At 43.5% G+C, this 21720-nt stretch overlaps 1 long non-coding RNA gene across 1 annotated transcript; it reads right to left on the bottom strand.

Annotated features, from left to right (window-relative positions):
- Nucleotides 1-6502: 6502 nt before the first annotated feature.
- LOC144365446 (uncharacterized) lies at nucleotides 6503-13092 on the bottom strand. The gene is made up of 2 exons (XR_013423895.1): nucleotides 12304-13092; nucleotides 6503-10474 (listed from the first exon to the last, which is right to left on the bottom strand). It is a non-coding gene; the product is annotated as an uncharacterized LOC144365446 (long non-coding RNA).
- Nucleotides 13093-21720: the final 8628 nt, after the last annotated feature.

Here is a 21720-nt window from a genome sequence, read left to right as displayed (position 1 = left end):
TCCCCTGTGGCCTTTTTGCAGAGCTTTCTTTCAAAATAAGTTCAGTTCTGAGACCAAGACTGCAGCTTGCCAAGCTGGCTGAACTGCCACAGGGCGGTGACCCCTGGCACAGACCTGAGAGCCAGCTCACGCCTCTGCTGCTGACTGACTGCGCTGGGAAGCTTTCTAAAGAGCTGAAGCTTCGGTTTTAATAGGTGAAAGTGAAAACAACATGTGACTTCTAGAAAATTCTCATCAGTTCAAAAGAATCGTTCTCCGTAATGAGTTAAGTGGCACCCTCGCAACAGCTGAATGCTTTTCTCACAATTACAGTTGCCTGAATTAGGGGAAATTGACATAAGTTGCTGTAAGAGACAATTTTGTTAGCCAGGCTTTTTTTTTTTTTTTTTAATACACTTTTCTCTTTGGTCTTCCTGACCCATCCCAACCCTCGCCTGGTCAGCGAGAGGGTGGCCTTTCCTCCTCCCATGTAGAAAGTGATGTAACTGGGGTTCTAGCAGGGAGATGGTCATCCAGATTCTCAGAACAGGGTTCTCACATTCTGGGCCAGTGCCTACTTCATTATAGGAAGGAGCGGCCAGTGGATGGAGGGTGGGGCTTAAGCCAAGTTCAGTAAAAGCCTTGTCTCTGCTGTTTACCAGCTGTCTGACTTTGAGCAAGTTACTTAACTTGGCTGAGCCTCAGTTTCCTCACCTGTATAGCAGGGTCATCATGGGGACAAAAGGGGACAAAATGCATCTAGAATGGCAGATCCAGGATCCATCCAAAATGGAGCCAAGAACAGGGACCATATGTGGGAGGTGTCAAGATGACAATATCTGATTGAGACCCTCACCACACTTTCTAATAGTCTCTTCCTTACAACAGGGCGGGCAGCACATGAAGGCTTTTTGGGGTGTTCCTAGAATCTGTTCTTGTAAAAAGGACTGTGGGGGAAAGGAGAAAGAAATGGAGAAAATTTCTGTGAAAAAGGTTCTCTTCATCCCTGTTTTTGGCAACTGAAGCTGTCTCAGTTTCAATTTCTCTGTCCCATGGTCAAAACTTGACCCATGGTCTCCTCGCCAGTTAGGTTCTGTGGATATGAGGGAGAAGCCTTGTCCTTCTGCTGTCCTGGAGATATGAACCAAACCCCCAGAAAAATGGAAACAAATGAACCAGTGCATAGGCCCCACCCCTGCAAAGATGGGGGGCCAGCCCACGTGGCCACTGAGCACTTGATGTGTCCAGCTGAGTTGGCGCCAGGCCAATATGGTGGGGACTGTTACACTAGCATGACAGCTTATATTTGTAGAGGCCCTACTTTGTGCCAGGCACCTGCAGGATGCTTTACAAATGGGGCTTCATGTAATCCTCCCAAGAGCCTCTATGGCAGGCACAGTACCTGGTTCATCCACAGGTACAGGGAAGCTCAGGCCTGTAGCCCAGACACAGAGTGGCAGGGGGATCTGAGTGCACAATGTCCTTTCTGCTTGCTTCGAGGCATGTGCTTGTGACCACCACTCTGTAGGAATGTAACACGTGCCTTCCTCCCAGTAGGAACTGAAAGGCCAGGAGGTGAAACACACAGCCCCAAGTGCTGACACAGGACACAGATGCTGAAGAGCCCAGTGGAAAAATCAGACACAAAAGGAGACAAGCTGGGTGCCAAGGTGCACCCCGGTAACCCCAGTTACTGGGAAAGCTGAGGAGGGAGGATCTCAAGTTCAAGGTCAGCCTTGGCAAGTTAGTGAGACCCAGTTTCAAAATAAAAAATAAAAAGGGCTGGGGATGTAACTCCGTGGCAGAATGCCCCTGAGCTGTATCTTCAGAACTGCAAAAAGACAGGAAAAAAGAAAAAATGGAGGCAGAGCCAGGGAGACATCTTGGAGGAGGTGGAAGTGGGAGGAGAGGCAAGATGGATTGGAATGTAACTAGAGAACCAGGAAAGCAAAGGAAATGGGGAAAGCGAGATGGTGGCAGACCTTGAGAAGAACACACTCAGTTTTGTGGCCTATGGTGTTTAACAGAGGGCCTCTTTGGGGACCTGGGATTGGGAACAGAGGCTAAGGGTATCTATTGCCTGGTTTCAGGGTTCCTGGGAAGGCCTGGTGCTCTGGGGAGTTCTCCCTGCTCCTCTGGCCTTCCGTCTCTTTGGAGGATGGCTGGTATGTGGTGACTGATTGCCTGGACAGGGCTGATACTTATTTGGACAGTTTCCAATCTTGAGAGCCAGGTATCTATTCCGTGGTCAGTGCTGCATCTCATCCTAAGGCCACTGGTGTGCACCCTGAGTTTCTAGGAGCCAAGCTGGCTAGATTTAGTGGGAATAGGGGATGCTGCAGATAGGAGTGGGACAGCCATGCTGGGACCATAGGCATCTGCTCCCCCCTCAGCCCCATGGGGAGACTCTGGGAGTAGAGGGTGAGACCCAAAGAGGTTTAGACAAAATATGGTCCAGAAGAGGGTGGCATGTTCCTCTCCTTTGCATGGGTCAACTCGTTGTTCAGGCTCCTGTGAGCTTCTCAAAGTCCAAAGTACAGCAATAGGCCTTCCATGATGGCTGCTGTCCAGAGGAAGAATTTCACTGTAGGGAAGAGATATTGGGGTCCCCTCAAAATACAGTATGTGCTGGGCCGTGGGTGGTAGGTAGTTCAGTGGTTGAGAGCACGTGTGCAGCTCTGGGTTTGATCCCCAGTACCAAAAAATTAAAACAAATAATTTTTTTAAAAAGGAAGATCAGAGAAATCTTCTATGATCTACTTCAAGAAGGGTGGGAAGTCAGAGGGACCCCTTCAGCTTCTGCCGTTTTACCGTAAGCTGAGGCGCTGGATCTTGGGATGGTGAGTCCTGAACCCACAATGGGAAATTATTAAGAACACTCAGGGGTAAGGGGAACTCCGACTAAACCCACCAGACAGGGCTCTTGTTGAAGGCAGGCCAGAGATCAGACATCACCTGGAGGATATGGGGGATACTGAGGCAGGCAGACAGCACCACAGCCGGAACCTCAGGCCTCACTGAAAAATAGTCCGGGGACACGGAGCAGAATTTGGTCAATGAGAAAATTTTGTCAGAAGCACAGAACCTTGTGTCTTGGAAGTATTTAGTAAATTTGTGTGAAATGGGACCATGAGCCTGGCAGGTGGCACGTGACCACAGAGGCACAGGGGAGACTACATCCCTTTGGAGCCTCCTGGAAAATGACAGGGACTCTCTGAAGGGAGCAAGCAAGGGCCTACTTGAGCTGGTGGTTACTGGAAGGAGGGGGCATGAGTCACTGTGATTTGAATGTTATTATACGCAGGCTGGTGGCCTTCACTGTGCTGGCCTACAGAATAAAAGGGAAGCCATGTTCCTTCCTGGCAGCTCTGAGGAGCCTGTTTTAAGGGATCCTCTTCCCACTTCACCTCCCTGTGGGTGGCATAAAACTCCACAGAGCAGACCTGCTCTTCTCCCTTTCTTGTCCCCAAAGCTCTCTGACACGTGGGGCAGCTCATGTTCTGACATCTCCCCGGCTCTCTGAGCAGGATATGGAATATCTAAGAAGCCAGAATACCTTCCAAGAAGAGCTTGCAGACCCTGGAGATAAGATGGTTTTTTTTTTTTTTTTTTTTTTTTTTTAACTGCAAACACTCGGCCAGCTCTGGATGCAGGAATGTTAAGTGCTGATAAGGAAAAAAAGATAAAATCTTGCCACCCTCCAGGACTGGGAATTTCCTCATTCTGGAGGCTTGGCTTCCCTGTCTACCTAACTTATACTCAACTTTCTCTTCTGCTTCACCAAGAGTACTTGATTTTTGGGAGAGTAGGGACAGCAAATACATCTAGCTGAAGGACTATTTCCCCATTTTATTAAAAACAAGGATACCAGTGAGGTATAAATGCAAGTTGTTGGTGGGGAGAGTACTCAAAGTTTTTTAAGGGAATCTGGGAAATTGATCTTCACCCTCCCCACTCCCTTTTATACCCCTGAAACACTAATGTAATGGCTGGAGCTCTAACAACTATATTGGACCACAAGGCAACCTTGAAATAAAGAAGCCACAAACTAAAACATTGACTCTCGACTTTTGACATTGAGGGGGGTGGGGGAAAAAGCAGCCCCTGATATCTGGGAACTGGCCTGACACTTTCAGCCAGGCTCTAGTCTTCTTAGAAGCTGGCCTGGCAATTCTGTCTGTAGAACATAAACAACCTCACAGAAGCAATATCAGACAAGGTCACTGCAGCTTTGATGAAGTAAGCCAAAGCAGACCACTTTATAACATTGTCTAGACAAAACCCACAAGACACTAAGCATTCCCCTTTCTGGCTAATATGAATGTCAAGGGATGTTTTATCAACTGAGCCTCAATCTGATCTGCCCTTGGTATAGATAAGAGTTACTAAGATACACAGTCTTAGTAGGATTGTCCTATTTTCTGACAGCAGCCCACCCAAGCAAACCCTTGCTATCTTGGACCCTCCCCAAACTGATCTAAGCAAAGCCCAAACCCTACAAATCCTTCCAAACACCCTTTCATGGAAAGGGCCATGGCTTACCCGGCTGTGCAATCTCTCTCACCCCAGTGATTAAGAACAACTGTTCAACTGCAGCGTGTGACTAAGTGACAAGGGATCTGTGAACACGCAGAGCAGGTTCTGTGGGTCTGGAGTCCAAGACCCACTGTGTTTCTAAGAGGTTCCCTGTGATGCCCTGCTTCACTTTGAGAAGCAAGGCAGTCTGGGATGGTGCACTAGCAAGTGCCTGCCCTTGGCCCCAGGGCCACTGCATGAACCTTGTACTGCTTCATTTAAGCTGCTGCTTTGGGGTTCTCTATTACTAGGAACCCATGCCAGCACATTGTCCTTGACCTTAGACAGATTTGTGGTCTCCTCCAGTGGAGCTGTTGATGGGGTGGATGGTGGCCAGGTGTTAATGCAATGGCCTGAACCAGGCCGGAGTTATTGACGGAATCTGGGATGTTTGAGGTGAGACAATGAGGAATCACACACCCCTCATATAACCTCGGAGACTAAAATCCTCAAATGATCCATGTGGGGCCCACATGGGGCTCGAGGACCAGAGATCTCAGAGGCTTCATTTCCCTCCATCCACAGCTCATAGCACCTCCTCGCCCTTGCGTCTGTTGACCCTTTGGCAGAGATGACTTTCCTCAAGTGGCTCTGCTTCACAGGTGCCTCCCCAGTCCCTCAGGCTGTACGTGCCTCTTCTCTGTGCTCCCAGGGTGCCCTATGCCTCCCTCTGCCCTGGCACTTTTCAGGCTGGGCAGCATTTATCTATTTATTTTGTGTTCATCATCCCACTGGTCCTAGATGGCAGGAAATGTGGTTTGTTTTATTCATCATTACGTCCCCCCGTAGAGTCCCCAACATTCCATCAACATGTTATGGAACTGAAGACCCCACCTTTTTCCAAAGCCTGCTCCTCCACCTCTAACCACATAAAGGAAGGTTCTGAGAAAACCATGGGAAAACCCTCCTCTTAGTCAGAAGAGACCCTCGCTCCCTCACCCAGGTGACTGAAGTGGGGATGCCAATGGCTCAGCTGGAAGCTACAGCTCATAGCGCCATTGGAAACTTGGCCCCCAAGAAAAATGTAGGTTTCTGGAAAACCACAGGTGCACTAAGTGACTATTAAATGGAAAGTGACACCTCACCAGCTGGGCTTCTCAAACTCAACTACGCTTAGGATGCCCTGAACAGCAAATGTGCTCCGTCCCTCGAGGCCCTGCCAGGCCCAGCTGGGAGCTGCTCGTTGGAACCCACCTCAGACTCAGAGTCTCTGGTGGTAGGGCCCAGGCGTCTGTACTAAATGTGACAAAAGCCAGGTTGCTGGAAACCATATCAGAGTAGGCAATTGCAGCGAGGCAAGAGCTCCAACTTAACAAGTGTGTTTACATCATTTTGGGTGATTTACTTAGTTGCCATCTTATAACAACTCTACTGGCCCTAAGGGAAGCCACTGAAAACAGAGACTGAAAAACCACAGAAAGGAAGAAAGAAAGAAAGAAGTGCCAATGACAATCCCCTATGATGCTGACCGGGATGGTGAGGATGATAATAGCAGTATGCATTTTGTAGGAATGGGGGCTATGATTATGTAAGTGCACGTGGAGAAACATTTGTCAGAAAATAAATTAACATGTTCACAATAAGTGGATATAAGTCATTTATCCTTTTTCTCTAATTTAAAATAAATATTTGTATGACTTGTATAACAAAAAAATGTACGTAGTTAATTTTACAAATGTGTTCTTATTTTACACTGTAGGGGGAAAAAAAGAGGTTGTGGGTTTGGATGGTTCGGTAGCCTCGTGGCACCCCAAATGAAGTGCGTAAGCTTTTCTCAAACAAAAAGGGGGACGGGTGGGCAGGTGAGGTATTTTAGGTATTTTAGGTATTTTTTGGAACAATTCTAGTACCAGAGAAAAAAACTAAATTCAAACTGGAAGAGAGAGAGAAAGAGGGGGAAGGTGAGAGGGGAGAAAAGGAAGAGCCAGAAGTCAAAATTACAAATGAGTCAAATGATCGAACTGGTTTTTATTTGTGATTCATGAATTAGGGCAGCATTTCCACCAAAAAACTTGGAAAACATACTCTGATGAAAAGAACAGAGGAGGTTTTGCTTCTAGGCAGGAAAGGGCTCAAGAAGAAGCAGAAACGGAACAAAAAGTAAATTGGTTTGTGTGGGGTTACTTCAGGTTACCTTCCTTATAAGGGTTAAAGCAAAGGGGACTTCCTTAGAGCAAAACTGGCCTGACTGGTGATTTGGTTATTATCTCCCTTTCCTGATTTCTCAGAAGGTTAGGTAAACAATGTAGTTTCAGTTTGGTGATGTGGAACTTTAGCCCAAGTGACTCCATTTTGGTGTGGTCTATTGGGAATGGAGCAGGGGCTCAGGTCAAATCAGAGGCCTTCTATAAATGTTACTTAACAGAAGAAAAAAGGATGGAAGAGAGGGAGGGATGGGGGAAGGGAGGAAGGAAGGAAGGAAAGAAGAAAGGGGAAGAATTTGCTTGCAACTGAAAAGGCCAGCTGGGCCCAGGGGCTTTCAAGACTACCATCTCTTCACTGCCCCAGGATCATATCCAAGCTCAGACAGGCCCTGCCCTACACTCCATCTAGCTGTGCCTGCTGAAGGTGACTTGGGCCTCTAGAGACAGGTACTGCTGTGATGGCCAGGCCTGGGCCATGTGCCCCCCCTCCCTACTAGAAGGACATGAGCAGGGAGGTCAGAAGAGCTGCTTCCCCAAAGGAAAACTAAAGTGCTGAGCAGAAAAAATGAAACAAAACAAAAACTGCTGTGATCAATCAGGTTATTGGTGTTTGGCAGATTCACTCCTAGATCATTTTTCAGATTTGGTCAGAGTTTGGAAGAGACCTGAAGTCTTAGGCTTCCAAGAGAAAAGCCGCATGGGAGCCTGCGGGAGGGGGAATTCTTCCTCACCAAGGTCAACACTGTGTGCACTGTTCTCTGGAGGAAGTGGGAATTTCCACATGGTGAGTTCCTTTCCCTGCACAATGAATTACTATCTTGATGAGAAACTTGTGGGCAGCTGATTGAGAAGAAGGAGGTCTTCTCTGAATGAGAGGGGATACACCATCTTCCTTTCAGTGGTGACAGGCTGTGGATTGATTCACTAATATATGCTTTTTGTGTAGACACCACAGTGCTAGCCTCTGCAATATATATGCTGGAGATCATTTTGGCCACCCAGGATATGTCTCCTTTGTTACAACCACTATCTCCACCACCCCCACACCTTGCCAGGAGTTCCCCAGCTGGAGGCCAGATAAGGGGTGTGTCTATGCTGTAGGGCTTGGAGAGGGTGAGGTGGGAGGGAGCACGGGTGGTAAGCCCATAGCAGTGGCCAAAATCCCATCTAACCTCTGACCCAGGTCTACCTCTTGAGCTCTCCCATACCACTGACTTTCTAAACTGGCATCTAAGTTCATTAACATGTCATCCCCCTGCCCTGGGTGCTCAAGCTTATCTCTCTCTCTCCCTTGAATCCTAAGCCAGGATTAGCACTTTGGCCATTGTCCTCAAGCGTTTCCAGTGTCTTCACAAAGGATGGGAGAAACACAGGGTTTGCTGTTCTGGATTCTGAGTTGAAGCCAAGGAACTTCACCTGCTACTTCCTTCCCTTAAACTCTCCCCCAAGGACCATCATCCCCCGCAGACCTTGTCAGAGGGCCCTAGTTGCCCCTGCTCTCCTTGATGGATATCCGGACCTTTCCCACCCAGAGGAAAATGTGGGCTCTTCCTGAGTCCTGGAATTCCCATTCTGTACCCAGCTTCTGTGGCTGAGGGATTGAGAAGGTGAGTGGGAGGGCTAGGAGAGGGGTGTCCCCTGCAGCAAGTACCAAGTACCAAGGGCTTCTGCAGACAACCTGACCTAAGGGGCCATCTACGCAACCTCTGCCCCTGGTTCTATGGGGCCATCTATGAAATCTCTGCCCCACACCCCCATGGGCCTTCTGACTTCCCATAAGGCATAAGGAAACTGAGCCATGGGAATTGGGAATTTTTTTTTGGGGGGGGGGTTGGGGGGTATTGGGGATTGAATTCAGGGTACTTGACCACTGGGCCACATCCCCAGCCCTATTTTGTATTTTATTTAGAGACAGGGTCTCGCTGGTCTTGCTTTTGCTAAGGCTGGCTTTGAACTTGCAATCTTCTTCCCTTAGCTTCCCAAGCTACTCGATTGCAGGTATATGCCACTGTGCCTGGTGGAAAAGGGAATTTTTACAAAGACAGGAGAAAAGGTATTTGAAAAAAATTTGACACTTGCTGAAGAAACTAAACTCTCACGATGGTTTTCTCTCAGATCATTTCTATCAATACATAACACATATATAATGCATGTATATATATTTATGTATATAACATAAATCTGCTATTAATTTTCCTTAATTTAAAGCTTTCTCTAAAAATTATTTAACAAATTAATAAAAAAAGAAGGGAAAAACTTCCCCTAGAGAAGAATTATGATTTCTGTACCCTACCCTCTAGGAGGTAGAGCTTAAATCCTGTCCTCAAGGGTAGTCTGGACTTAGTGACTCACTGCCAAAAAGTAAAGTATAGAAAGGCAAAAATAGCAATTTAAAACAGGTAGATAGCATCCTCACCAAAGGACGAAGATTAACAGCACCAGTGACAGGTCCTGTGGCTCTCATGGACCCTTGATATCATCTGATGGGAGTGCGCTTCTCCTGGCAGTATCATCACCCCAAGCCCATGATCCCAGTCAAATGCAAGGAAACATTAGATAAACCTGAACTGAATGAAGGATGTTCTACAAATACCTGACAATCATCAAGGTCATGAAAAACAAGGAAAGGGTGAGGAAAGAATTCAGATAAGAAGCTAAAGATGTGATGACCAAATGCTGTGGTGTCCTGAAAGAGGAAAAGGACATTAGTGAGGAAATTAGAAAATTTCAATTATAGTTATGCATTTATATGGTGCCAATGTTAATTTCTTAGTTTTGATCAACATACCATGGCTATGAAAGATGGTAACATTAGGGAAAACTGGGTGAAAGGTATACTGGAATCCTTGGCAATGTCTTTTCAAATTTTTTATGAATCTAAAGCTGTTCCAAAATTTTAAAATAATCTGTAAAAAAAAAAACACACACACACAACAAAAAGCTTCCTCTAGAATTTAAAGATTGACAACATTCTGCACTGGTAAGGCTATGGGGCAACTGGAACTCATACATTGCTGGTGAAATATAAAAATTAGTCATTTGGGAAAGAGGTTGGTTGTTTCTTATAAAATTAAACATAGATCACTCTATGACCCAACAATTCCACTCATAGATGTCTACCCAAGTGAAATGAAATTTGTGTCCACACAAAGACTTGTATATCTCCACTGGGCTATTGTTCCCATCACACCAAGGAAACTGATCTCAAGATGACAATGGCCTAGATATCACTAAACCCAGTGGTGAAATCTCATTTATCAAACACATTTTATTCAGCCTATTGTGAACATTCCATACAGTTCACTCATTCTCCTTTGAAGCACTTTCTTTACCTTCTAGAACCTTCTAGAACCTAGTTTTTCTTAATCTTCTGATTACTCTTCCTCAGTCTCCCTGATTCATTCCCATTATCTTCCCAACCCCTTAGTGCTGGAGCATCGCAGGATCCTCTATATTCACTCCTCAGGTGATTTTACTGAGTCCCAGGGCTCTAAATTCCATAGATACATATGCTCAGGACTTCCAATATGACAAAGAATTTCTATCTCCAGCCCAAATCTCACCCCCAAACCTAGACCCATAGTTCTGTTTGTCTACTTGCCATTTCTTTTGGGCTACTGAACAGACATTGCAAACTCAGTATGTTGGAAACCAAACTCCTGATCTAACATGTATTAGTTACCATACCATCGTCGTGACAAAATACCTGAGAATATCAGCTTAAGAGGGAAAGATTTATATTGGCTCACGGTTTCAGTCCACGGGTGTCCTTGAATCTGTGGCAAGACAGAACATGAGTCATGATGGAATTTCATGGTGTAGCAAACCTCCTCACCTCATGGATATATTGGGTTAAACAAAATGGATTACCAAAATCATATTCCATGATTTTATAATCATGTCAAAATGAATCCCAATGTTATGTACAACTAAAAAGAACTAATACAAAATTAAGATCTCTGGTTTCTAATTATTATTTTAATGTGAGTACTAGAAAATTCAACTGACATAAGTGGCTTCTGTTATATATTCATCTAGAAATCAAATCCCAAGACCTTGAAAATTCACATTTCCTAAGTACAGACCAATAGCTCCTTTCTTTCAAGTAATATTGAGATATAGTTGAATTCCATTAAGACAAAAGCCCCTGCAGGATTTCAATAATTGGGTTAATGGGGACTTAAAAAAAAAGTTGGCTTTGTTTTTATTCTTATCTCATGATTCTTTACCCGAGGGGCAAAAAGCCCTCACATAGAACACATGTAGCCTCCTCACTGTGCTGTGAACTGGATTAGGAATGGGGATCCAGAAACAAGGATGGCCATCCTTGTTTCTGGAATTGGGTAGGTCCCACAGAGGCTCAGTGGGCAATGGTGGGGTTGGAGGTGGGGGTGCCTGACTGTGCCTGCCGAAGGCCAAGGTCAGGTGTGAAAAATGAGCAAGTGGCCATAGCTCAGACTATGGGTATTTCAGAGGGAGCCCTGCATTTGAAGGGGTCCCGAATGTCCCGGTGCCACAGGATTATTTTGGGCTGAAGACATTTGACAATGAACAGCTGCATTCTGAACTCCTCTTATCTTTCTAAAAGCAAAGCTTTCCCCCAAAGAATTTGGCTATCATCAATCCCTTCCCCAGGAGTTTCACAGCCAGAGAAGATTGACGCTTATCACTGCAGAAAAGTCAACACATGTCAGCACCCAGATAAGAAATCACCTAAACAGGGCTGGGGTTGCAACACTTGCCTAGCATGTGTGAGGCCCTGAGTTCTATCCACAGCACAGCAAAAGCTAAACTAAAAATTATCTTATTTCCCAGCTATTCTCCTAAGGGCCCATTTATTTTTCCTAAGTCTTTGGTTCTCTCAGAAATGCCCTCCCTTCTGTTAAGATGGCATGGAAGCTCCAGATTCTATCTGGGACATATTTTAGTGTGTGAATTCTCACATACATACAAAATGGAATAAAAAAAATCTTTCTTTTTCCTCTTGCTAATTTGCCATTTGTCTGTTTAATTTGCAAATCCCCAGTGACTACACCTAAGAGGGTAGAAGAAAAGTGTTTTGTTTTGTTTTTCCAGCAATGGCCAGGCACTGATGGTGCCCATAAGCTGCTCAGAGATCAGCACACTGTGTAGGCCAAGTGGAAGGATTTTGTTTTCTCAGGACCCAACTCAAGGGGCCTGTTGATTCTAGGAACTAATTTTGGAATAGAAACAAGCTGTAGGAGAGTTTCAGGAAAGACCAGCTCTGAAAGCCTGGGGAACACAGTGACTTCCTGGGGGTGAGGCCCAGGGGAGAGGGGTGCTCTGACAAATTAGGAGACAGAGGGGAACAGGGAAGAGGAACCAGCCCAGTACCTTAATCAGACCTGGCACCTAGAAGACATGATGAGAGTTTGGGTAGACTTTCTTCTACTTCCCCCAATTCTGTACCTCACCATATTGTTCTTACATTATTAAACCCCAAGTCTCTTGAAAAGTTGTCACTGGATTTCACCTCTCTGTTCTGGTCTTTCCTGGGAATGACTATCCCTTCCTGACTCAGGGCTGAAAATCTGGGCTGGGCAGGATAGTCAGAGTTTCTCATGAAAAACACAGTAAAACTTACCTCCAGTTTCTGCCTCTCACTGTGCTGACTAGAAGGGAAAAAAAGAAAAGACTACAAAAAGCCAAACAAAACACCCCAGAAAGCATTCACAAGAGAGCACAGGCTAGAAAGGGAATAAGAAATGAAAACAAAGCCCGCGTGGGGACGCACGCCTGTCATCCCAGCTCCCAGCGGCTCGGGGAGGCTGAGGCAGGCCAGTCACAGGCTGGTGGCCTGCCTCAGCAACTTAGGGAGTGCCTGTCTCAAAATAAAAAAGCATTCTGACAGGAGTGAGAGGAAATCTTACTGTAGTTTTGATTTGCATTTCTCTAATTGCTATATATCAAAGTGCATAAATGCATTCTACTGTCATGTATAACTAATTAAAACAAATAAAAATTTAATAAAATAAATAAATAAACATTAAAAACATAAAGGGCTGGGAGCACAGCTCAGTGGTAGACGCCCCTGGTTTCACTCCCTGGTACTGAAAACAAACAACCCCCCCCAAACAAACAAACAAACAACAACAAAAAAAAAAAAACACCGACAAAACAAAATGTTACTTTTAATTTGCTTAATAGCAACTCTAGAAATGCAGGTCAACCATTTCAGACAGGAAAGCGGGTACAATTGTGCCAGAAGAGCCAGCGATGGACTTTAAGCCGCAGACAAGTTAGCATGAGAACCCGGGAAAACACGCCCCTGGCTTCAGGAGAGGCTCCTGGGGAGGAGGGGAACGTAAGGATCTTGCCAGAACCTTGCGCACGTCCAAGACTGGGAGCAGCAGGCGGCGCGGCCTGGCGGTGGGTGGGGCGAAGGGCGGGGAAGGGCGGGGCGGGGCGGGGCTGAGGGCTGGGCGGGGCGGGGCGGGGCTGAGGGCTGGGCGGGGAGGGGCGAAGGGCTGGGCGGGGCGGGGCGGGGAGGGGCGGGGCCCTCTTCCTCCACCCAAAGCCCTGGTCAGCCCTGGAGTGAAGAACGTCCGAGTTCATTTGCTGCAAGCTGTATTTATGGCTTTGCGGAATTTTCCGAATGAAATAAGTTTTTTTTCCCCCAGACTATTTTCTTCACAACCGAAATTGGATCCTCACAGTCCTTGGAGACAAAGAACAGCATGACCTCACCCGCCTGGGAGTTGTCATTTCAGACACCATGGCAGCCTTTTGTTTCAGATCTAATGATGTGATTTGCCTTGTGGAGGTGGCATGCTGCCTGAGCAGAGCAGGACCTGGGAAGTGAGCAGGGCAGCAGGTGCCAGAGCCACCTGCAGGGCAGGGCTGGGCAGGACAGATCCTCTGCTTCCTCTCTTAACTGCAGAGCTTCGGAGATGACGCTCTGTGACACAAATCGTGATGTTGACAGCCCTTGCCCCCTGCCAGGACACTGACGTCTGTGTCCATTCTCTTTTAGCCTCTGAGGCTCAGGTGACAGCAGCCAGGTGCAGAAAACAGTGACCTGGAGATTAGATGGCCTGGATTCAGCTTGTCTTGCTTTGCCAAGCTTCAAACCTCATTTTTTTTTTTTCTGTAAAGGTGAGGAAGGTAAAAACAAACCTGTTATCCTGGAGAGATGGGCCGATATAGGAAAGATCACAAATAAATGGAAAGAACTAGAAGGCACAGGTCTGCTGATGCTCTTGTTACCCTCCTCAGCTGTCTCTTAACACCCAACAGGGAAAGCTTCTGTATCTCCTCAAATGTCCTTGGCTTCCTGCAAGGAAGGTTCATGAAGATTGGCAGGGACTGTGTTCAACATCCCCTAACAATTATGGTATTATTTAATGGAAACTTTAAAAAGAACTGAAGCCCAATGTGCCAGTGCCCACAGGCCCTACCAATTACAGAACAGAAGGTCTCCTGTCTTAATGCAAATAAATGCCTCTGAATGCAGTGTGGGGGCTGTTAGAATGCTAGGTAGCAGATGTCCAAAAGGGGAAGTAATCATATAATTATACTAATTATTGAGGGTCACGGTGCACCAAACCCTGCACTGAACATTTTGCATATATTATCTCTTTTGATCTTCTGATTAGTGTTAATATTCCCACTTAACAAATGATGAACCCGAGGGTAGGGAGAAGGCAGGGGCAACCTGCCCAAGGCCAAGCCATCATAACTGGAGGTTTGGGGCCCAAACTCAGGTCTGTCTGACTAAGACCCATGTATTCAATTACTGCACCATTCTGACTCCCAGACACAGGTAGAGAGTTCTGAGAAAAGGTATGCCTTGTGCACTTTGTTTTCACGTATATCCCATAAATGGCAAGGAAGAGAGACCAAACTGTTTGGGTTGGTTCCCTTGGGGTGCTCCAGGTGCATTCTTTTTATCTCTTCTTGGAACTGAGCAGTATTATGTGGACTCTGTTACAATTTATTTTGTCCAAATTGATTGACCAAGAAAAAAATCACCTGTGTTTTAAAAGTCTGACATTGAAATAAGTTGATTGTCTCTATTTATTCCAGAGCTGGGAATGATGTTTGAGGATGTGTAAATCAAAGTGCTGAAGTTAGGTTGCTTTCTGCATCATTAGGACTTCATTAAATCAGCAGGAGAAAAGGGACTTAGCCATATAAACCTTAAAGCAGAATTACTTCTTCCTAAAGTATGAGCTTTTGACTAAATAGAAGCATCTGAGAAGGGTCAGGTTATTTAGAATATAAAAAGGCATCATAATTTCTGGGGATGGGAAGCTCTAGGTCCCTTCTGTTTATAGCATTCTCTGAGCATGCGGTAGTGCATAAGGTAACTGTTTATTCTCCAAGTGTCTTCCAGCTGCATCTCAAGACTAGGGCAGGGCAGGCTTTGGAAAGGTGTAGTTTGTCAAAGGCTAAATAAGACAGGATAGAGTTCCTGTGTGTTGGGGTTGGGGCTGCAGTCTTCCAGAATGGGAATCCCAGAATGGTGACCTGATTGGTTGAAGGTTGGTTGATTGGAGTTGTAGTGCATTCCAAGTTCATGTGACCCACACAGACTTTCTGAAAATCATAAGTTTGGTGGGTGTCTGAGCTCAACTTCTAGAACATTATTATAATTTGGCAAGATGATATAACCACAGCCCTTGGATTCTACAGTGCCAACAACAGATATGAAAGTCATGAGAAAACAGCCTCATGCTTACTAAACAGAAGAGAGCTCAAATACAAAGAAAATACAAGTTTCCACATTTCCATTTACTTTATCAGCTCTAAGTGTGTTTCTATTAGAGGAAGACCTTTTTGCAGCAAATGTGATTACCAAGATCAGCATCTGTGCTCATGAGAACTCAATGGAAATCATACTATTGAGTCTTAGAGGGTACATTTTGCATTTAAAACTTCACAGTTGGTTAACAAGGTAGACACTTCTCTGCTCCATAAATCCTAGATCAGCCAGCTGGAGGGTATGAACCTGGGCATTTTTCCTTTTCCCATCACTGGGGTGGTCTCTGGTTTCTACTGATGGTTAAGAGGCTCCTCTGTGGAGGAGGGGCTGCGAGAACAAATGGGATGATACCTGGAAGGTCTATGTGTTCTTAAAAGGCCATTTTTTTTTTTGGCTGTGAAAAGCAGTAGGCAGGGTTTGCACATAATAAAGCAATTATTAAAACTTCCTCAGCAAATTAAAATTTTTGTGATAGATTCATTGAGCATAAAAATTAGAGTTCATTCAATAAAGCACATAATCTTTCTGCCAAGGAAGGCAGAAATAACATATATTGACTTCCTCAAATAGCCAGGTACCTTCAGATGGGATATCTTACTCAGCCCAAGTGGGATGAATGGCATAGGATTTAAGCCTGAGAGCACCAGTTAGACAGACTCTGGTCTGCAAATTGACGCTACTCCATGACTTTGAAAAGCACATTTAATATTTTAAGCCTCATTTTCTTTATGGGGATAATAACAGTTTTAACCTTTCTGATACATATACAACATTGAAAATAAGGTAATTATTATTTTTTATTAATTATAACAAATTTGTGAAATCCTTATTATTTCTGTCTTACATACAAAAACAGAGGTTCAGAAAACTTAAAATATTTGACCATGGTCAGTTCATATTAAGTCAAGATGGGTGGAAGCTGTCAGCACCTAGTTTGTGTGTTTTCCACTGTAACCACTGCTGTCTGGTCCAAAATTGGAACTTACCTAAAATAACAAATAAATATGAGTTGTTCAATAAGGCAAAATATAGAACTGATACCTAGTGAAATTTCCTTCCCTCCTCCCAAATCAGGGGATCTACTAAAATGGAGAAGAATCACTCATGTCTGAGATTACAGAGAAAGAATGCAAAAGGACTTTTGGGGATAAGGTGACATTTGGGAATCCCTACATTTTATTTTTTCTTAAAGTTGGATCACAATCTAAAAGAACAGTGTGTGCTGATGGATCATACTAACTGGGCTATCCAAAATAAGCGATAGGGTTTTTTTTTTTTTTTTGCCAGCTTTCTGTGCCAGTGACCTAGAAACTATTTCAAAACTTATTTTTATTTTGTAGAAACTGAATTACAGTGAAAGAGTCCAGACAACTCTGACACAGTCTTCAAATTTAGAAATCAATCCCCAAAAGACAGGGAGTAATTTTTATTGTGTCAGAGAATAACTTTCTCCTAGCCCAGTTACAAGAGGGAATAACTAACTTTACAATGCCAAATTTTTAAATATTTGCAATTCATAGTATGAAGATATAAGAGAATTAGACAAGCAATTATTCTTCAACCTCCAAGAAGGAATTTAAGCTTATGGACATGCACAAACATTAAGCATTCTGTAGAGCTGATGTTGCATGTCATAAAAATTTAAATGCACATAAAGGGATACTGTAAAAAACAGGAAAACAACTGAAATTTGCTCAGATGTATCTACTTACTCATAAAGTAACGAATGCACACATTAATTTATAAAGATTACAGTAAACAATTTATCTTTAAAAAGAATCTCAGGAGATTGACTTTGTGCATTTCAAGTCAGAAGTTCCCTCAATCAAGTCTTAGTTTTAAATTGGTGTGGCAGAACACCATGATGGAAGTGTGTGGTGGAGAAAAGCTCAGAACATGGCACCAAGAAGCAGAGAGAGACCCCTCTGCTTGGCAGGGATAAAATATAAACCTCAAAGACACCCCCAGTGGCCCACCACCTCCAGCAGCACCCTGCCTGCCCACAGGTACCACCCAGTTAGTCCATTCTAGTGGATTAATGTACTGAATAGCTTAAGGCTCCCACAACCTATCAGTTCACTTCTGAAATTTCTTGTGTTGTCTCACACATGAGCTTTTGGGGACTTCTCTTATCTAAACCATAACACTTGTATTTTAAAATAATATTTAGAACGCCTGACTAGATTCTTTCAGGATAAATTATTCTAAACACCAAATTGGAAAAGCCCCAAGTGTTGTCATAAAATGACGTGCTGCCATCCTTGACTGCTAGAGCTTTTGTCGTTAGCACTTGGCTGCGGCTGAAGTTATGCTCTGTGACATCTGAAAAGCTTAATAAGTTCTGTGTATTAGTAGTATAGATCTTGATATCTATGATGAGATCAGTGGTCTGGGAAAAAAATTTAAAACCACATATTAGAGCAGGCAACAATGGAGATGTGAAAGGGACCATAGGGAAAAGTTAAGAACAGTGGACTACATCGGGATTCAAATAACATTTGAATAATAGTTTCTTTCTTAACTTTGGGATTATAGTCATTCAGTCCCTCTTAGTCCCCCAACCCCATGCACACCTTCTAATTTCCCTGTAGCATAAAATTTTAGGATTATAGTACCTCTTAATGTTCATTTTTCAGATTTCATTCAAATGATTCATCAGGATGCTAGAATAGAATAACCTAGGACATTTGATTTCCATGGTTTAGAATAATAGCTACTTATTCAGCTGAACTTAAATCCCTTTTTGGAACAAAGAAAGACACATAAATAAGGTAAACTGATATCTGTAGGAACGCTAGAAACCATAATTGCATTTTTGAGTAGGAGGCAACAAAGTATTGTTTCCAATTGCAAAAGGTCAATATACTTTCTCCTGTTAGATTCCAGGAAAAAATAGGTCGTTTTGTGGTAGTCCTATCAATTCTATTAAAAAGAATAGCTCCCAACTATCTGTACCCCATCATGTATACAGAATAGTACAAATGAAATGATAAATCACCATGATGACCTATATTACAATAGCTTCTGAGGGAAACCAAGTTTGGCATTAAGTTTTTCAAGTGTCCAGTGTGAAAGGCACTCTATCTGGTCAACTACACAATTGTTAGAGCACATCATGTGAAAGCAAAATACTGCTTAGCAAAAAGGCTTGTGGTTCTGGTTTTAAGAAGCACAAGTTATTCCTCAGGGGTCTTCATAAAGAACTGTGTCAACAGCATTCAGTCACTTTCCATAGAATAGAATCAATGGTTAGGTCCATAGGTAAGGAGACAATTTTCACTTCAAGATGATGACATCAGCCAGGTGTGGTGGCACACTCCTGTAATCCCAGCAGCTCAGCTGGCTTAGGCAGGAGGATGGAGAGTTTAAAGCCAGCCTCAGCAAGTTAGCAAGGCCCTAAGCAACTCAGTGTGACTCTGTCTCTAAATAAAATATATAAAAGGGCTGGGGAAGTGGCTTAGTGGTTGCATGCTCCTGGGTTCAATCCCCAGTACCAAAAAAAAAAAAAAAAAAAAAAAAAAGACACTAAGCAAAGGCATCATAGCAAATGGTGAAGAGACCCAGTCCAACCATCTGAGTTCAAATTCCACCTCTACTCTTTACTAGCTGGGTGACTTCGGATATGTTATTTGAACCTGCCTCCAGTCCATTGGCTTCCCTGTGATGTGAGGACAGTGGCATTTGTAAACTTTGAGTTAATAAGCCCCATTCACTTATTAATGAAGAGCTCAGTAAAGGCACTGCCATAATGGGGTCCAAATATCTAGCTCTACACTGACCTGACTTGAATCCAAGGGAGATTTTAGAAAAATGTGACCCAAAAGAACTTTCTGCAATTGTAATCTGTGCCATTGATTACAATTACCAGTGATGACTACTGACCACTGGAAATGTGATATGTGTAAATAAAATTTGACTTTCTAATTCAAGTTAATCGAGTAGCAAGTAGCTACTGCATTGAACAGCACAGATACCTGGAAAATTTCTATCACTTCAGGTTGGTCAATGATAATCTAAGACATCTGCCAAGAAGTATGTTAAGTCTTGGGTGAATAGTAAGTAATGAGGAACTCTATATTGTAGTTCTTAATATCTAACATGAGTGTGGCCAAATCTCTGTTCCCAGGGAAGTGTCAACCCCTATGGACCAGCCCAGTTGTGATGTGAAGTCTGAGGATGATCAACTAAATGACACACCAAAAATGTGCTTTGAGGGAAGCCAAGGGGTGTCCATGGTCAAGATCTTTTCTAGAAAACTGTTTTGAATCCACTTTGAAGTACAAAGAAAAGGCTTCTGCCTGAACAATTTAAAAGGGTATTCTAACCAGATGCTGGCCTCATCTCTCCAAACCCCAACCAGTGTGCTATTAACTTTGAGGAAAGCTACTTCCTGGTATAGTCTCCAAGTTGAACTATGTGGAAAAGGTATGAAGATGAATAAATAAGATAAGCAGGCAATATACAGGCAAGATACAATGAAAGTAATTTATAATAAAATGTGTTTTTCAATATGTAAATGCTCAGGCAAACTACATTAGAACAAACAAGTTAATAAATGTAATAGAATCATGTTGGTCACTTATTATCATCAGTAGCACTGCTGACAATATTAAGACTTTTGAAACATACAATTCTTGGTCAAGTCTTGAACAAAATAAAGTAGAATCTTCCTTTAATTATTTGGTGGTTGCACTCTAAGAAAATTCATGGTACATTAAAAACTATTTTTGTTTTAAAATGTATAGGGAGTTGGGGTTTGGTCTCAGATAACTGTAATAGTTCTTATTTCTGTTTTCTTAGCATATGAATGTTCTAAAGAATACTAAAAAATCATGCAGGTTATAGAACAATTCTTTATTGTGTCAAACTGGCCACTAATTGCCAACAGTGGCCCTAGTCATTTCTAAAATCACTGGTCCAAGTCAATCAAATGAATTCTACCTCCCCTATGCCCACCAATGACTAACTAAAGCCTAAAGTCAACCAATGCCTCACACTGGTTGATTTCAGATTAGGGTACATGATGTAATTTCAGACAATGAAGAAGGGTATTCTAGGAGGAAATCACAGTAAAGATGGTTTCTTTTTTGCCGCAAATGCCTACCATCCCAGTTACTTGAGAGTTCAAGACAAGAGGATCTCAAGTTTAAGGCCACCTTTGGCAATATATAGCAAGATCCTGTCTCAAAATAAAAGATGAAAAGGGCTGGGCATATTATAGCTCAGTAGTAGAGCACTCTTGGGTTCAATCCCCAGTACCAAGAGGGGGAAAAAAAAAAGATAATTTCTTCTTCGTTATAAATGGACGTGATACCTGAAAATTCTCACTTCAGAACTGGAGAATGTAATCAGAAGAACACCACCCAAAGCACAGGAGAGCTAAGCTAAAGGCTTTTGGACTATGTCAACCCTACTGATGGGACTTCTTGTATCATGAAGCAATGTACTTTCTATGGTTTAAGCTGCTTCCAATTTGGAGTTTGATTTTTGTAACTGAAAGCACTTTGATACATATGTAAACAATTTCACAAGTACAAAGCTAAGGTCAGGTTTAAACAAACACCAACACCACCAAAAACAACTAGAAGGTAAATAATGCTCCAGGACTTCTGCACCAGGTGGTGAACCTGTACAGGTGCTGCTGGGGGGAACCTGCACAATCTTTAGGTAAGGAGCTGCTGAACAGGACCAGCTGGCATAGTTTGACTGTCATGCTGCAGGCACACTGAGTTATGAAGACTAGCACAGGCTATGCATGCAACTTATTGGAGGGAACATGTGAAAAGAAAGACCTATTTAATCTGAAATAAAAAATATAGTGAAAGGCAAAGTAATGCTATCAGTACCTGTGTCCAAAAGCTTTATATGATGCATGTGGACAGGAAGGGATGTAAAAATAGATGAAGGCTCTGCTTTCACTAAGCCTATGATTACAGTGACATAGCTAAAAAAAAAAAAATACATGTTTACAGAGGAACAGGCCATAAAATGCAAATAAATTTGATCACACTGAGTGTGGCAGTGGTGGGAACTGACAGGTAGAGAAGTGGGAGCCCATGGTTGACCAGGCAATGTTTTCTAAATATGTCAGGGTTTGAACTTGAATGTTAAAGGCTGCAACACTGGGAGCATGTGTAAAATGGTGTATCACAGGAGGAAAAGAATATAGGAACAGTAGTGGAAAATTTAGTAATGCCCTGCGGGGATGGCAGCAGGTGAGGCTCTAAATAAACTCGGTACGGTTGCCAGTTTCGTGACAGACAGTGGAGTGGGAGGAAAGAGCCAACTTCTAATTGG

The sequence above is a fragment of the Ictidomys tridecemlineatus genome, chromosome 7 (assembly GCF_052094955.1).
Source record: "Ictidomys tridecemlineatus isolate mIctTri1 chromosome 7, mIctTri1.hap1, whole genome shotgun sequence".
Classification (NCBI taxonomy): Eukaryota; Metazoa; Chordata; class Mammalia; order Rodentia; family Sciuridae; genus Ictidomys; species Ictidomys tridecemlineatus.
Note: the sequence above shows the minus strand (reverse complement) of the source record. Positions and strands in the feature narration are given on the sequence as shown.